This window comes from Poecilia formosa, unplaced genomic scaffold (assembly GCF_000485575.1).
Source record: "Poecilia formosa unplaced genomic scaffold, Poecilia_formosa-5.1.2 Scaffold45, whole genome shotgun sequence".
NCBI lineage: Eukaryota > Metazoa > Chordata > Actinopteri > Cyprinodontiformes > Poeciliidae > Poecilia > Poecilia formosa.
The window spans coordinates 1,498,976-1,501,778 of record NW_006799984.1 but is presented as its reverse complement, the minus strand read 5'-3'; positions in this window follow the sequence as shown (position 1 = coordinate 1,501,778).

Below are 2,803 nucleotides of genomic sequence, written 5' to 3'. Positions count from 1 at the left end.
AAATAGTTTAGTTATATTTCAATAATTAAAACAAATAATATCATGAAAACTCTCTGGAATATACTTAGATATATTCCAAAGAGCCGAGTGGAGAAGAGGTTTGTAGTGTTTGAACCAGATGCTGTAGAGCGCCACAAAGTCTCTCTGTCAATTAGAATCAATACAGAGATAATCCAATCATTTCAACCATATAATCTCATATAGATAATATAGTGTCCACAATAACAGTGGTGTTGAATCTCCAAATAAAACCATCTTCTTTGCGAACCATAGCTCTGTTTACATCAGGCAATAGATTTGTTCCATACTACACAAACAAGTTCAGAACCTGAAACAGAATTTTGTTTTATTTTAAGGATGGAATAATAATCTCATCATGTTCCAGCTTTGAAATTAATTTTAAAGCATTGGAGTGGAGAGGAGCCTTGCAGCGTTAGTTCCAGACGCTGCAGAGCGCCACAAAGGATGGCTATAGAAACAATTCATTCAAATGTTTAATTTGTAGATATTTCGTGGATAACATAGTGAGAAAAAAAAGTTTTTTAAGTGAAGATTCTGAAGACATTTTTATTTAGAAACAAAATGTTTTAATCTGCATTTTGCATAGTTTATTGTTAAAAATCTACTCTTTGCGTTCAACTTTTTTTCTTTTTTTCTAATAAATCTCTGTTCCTCTCTGCACAGACTGTTCTCTGTGAATTCAATACTGACTATATCAAATATTCTTTTAAAAGGAATTTATTTTTCTCTTCCTATTATTTTTAAATGGTTGCTAGGGCATAATTGGTATGTGTTGTTATTCTGTTTGTGATTTAATGTTGTTTCTTTACTTACTTTGTTTAGGAAAAAAGCTTTCTATTCTGTGAATGCCCAATATTTATTCTTTTTAAATGCATATATGAATGTAAAACACTGACGTATCCTAAAAAATTAAATTAGATCTCTGTCATGGGGCGGTGTTGGGAAGTGGTGAGAACGAACGCAGGAGTCCAGGTTATGAAGAAAGTGAATATTTTAATAATGAAAACTCAGGAACAAGGAGACTGGCAGAGAAAGCCCGGAAACAGAACAAACTTAGACGATGAAGCTCAACAAGGATCCGACAAGGAACACAGACAAGAGGAGGGACTAAATACATGGGGAAGGTAATCACAGGAACTAGAAACAGCTGGGTACAATCAACAGGGGAGACAGGACAACACAGAGACCATCAGGAAACAGAACCGGACACAGAAAAACCTCGAAATAAATGTACAAAGAACTCAAATCACAACACTCAGAGAAAAAATAGAATAGTAAAGTGGACCAAATTAACAGGATTAAGTAAAGGTATTATTTATGTATTTAATTTTGAATGACTGTTCATATAGATGAAGCAAAAGAGGAAACCCTTTTAGCTGCACTGTCACTAGACGTCAATATTGAGCTTAACAATTTGAATAAATTATCACAATGAAAATGACTCTTTTTTCACCATTTCTTTAGCACTTGAGCCAAAGCTTATCACTTGTGATAAGTTGAGTAACAAGTGATAAGCTTAACCCTGTGAGTGTTTGTGTTTTCTCCAAGTACCATGGTTTCCTTTAGATATAGCAGGACGCATTTCACATTTAATCACATTATCATCTAAATGTTTGCAAAAATATTAATAATGTAATCAGTATCAGGGATTTACCAAAAAATATAAGTTCTTTCAGGCTTTATTAATTTGTGGATCAAATTGGTCAGTTATAACTAACTGACGGCTAACGTTTAACTGTCGGTTCTTGCATGGAAAAGCTTTCATTTCACTCACCACTTCCTTTTAGCGCTTGAGCCGACATCAGCCACTGAGTTGTTTAAGCAGAATTGTAATAACTATAAACTTATGCTTTCACTGTAACTCATCTGAGTTATAGATGACACAATAAGACATTGTTTATGAGAAATAATATACATTTTTACCTTCAACTGAACCCAGCAGAGAGACGACAAGCAGAAGAAAGAGTTCAGCCATGGCCTCGTATCGCTGGTCAAATGAGGAAATACTGTATTATTTCCTGTATTAAGTCACAGAAGTATTTCTAACCTTTTTTTTTCTTACAGAAAACATGAAGCAAATTGAAATCAAGTCACATATGTCTCTGCTATTAATACTGCATTAGGTCCATAGACTTATGTGCTCAAAGTCACATTATGATCTTTTCACCGTCACTGAAACCATTTATTCTACATTAACTGGATAAATTAGTTGCTAAAATAAAATGTTAAGATAACACAACTCAAATAAAGTAAAGTAAGCAAAGCTACAGGAATCTACATGTCATTTATGGAAATCAATTTATACAGCAATGCCAGAATGACAAAAGATATAAAAGCTGCATATTAACACAACTTTTAACAGTGAGGAAAAAAATAGAAATACACACATTATAAAAACATTTTTAAATATTTGATTCACTTTTAACTTTTCAAGTTCTTCCACTTCCAATGAATGAAGAGGTTAGTAATTTTAAATGAAAATGCATCTCAACTGTGAGAGATAAAGTCTTTTTAAAAGTTCTGCAATTCACATAATTTTTACAAAGACTTTTTTAATATTTGAATATTTTTGAATATTTAATTTGCATTTAATTGCATGAAACATTTTAATAACCTACCAACCAGCTGGAATTTTGGCTCTCACAGACCTATTGGTTCAGAAGTCCTCCTGTCCTGAACTCATTACCTGTATTAATTGCACAATTTGAGTGGTCAGTATGACTGGAAAATTGCTATATAAGTTCAGTCCTTTTACCTGTTTGAACTCATTTTCTGTATAAAA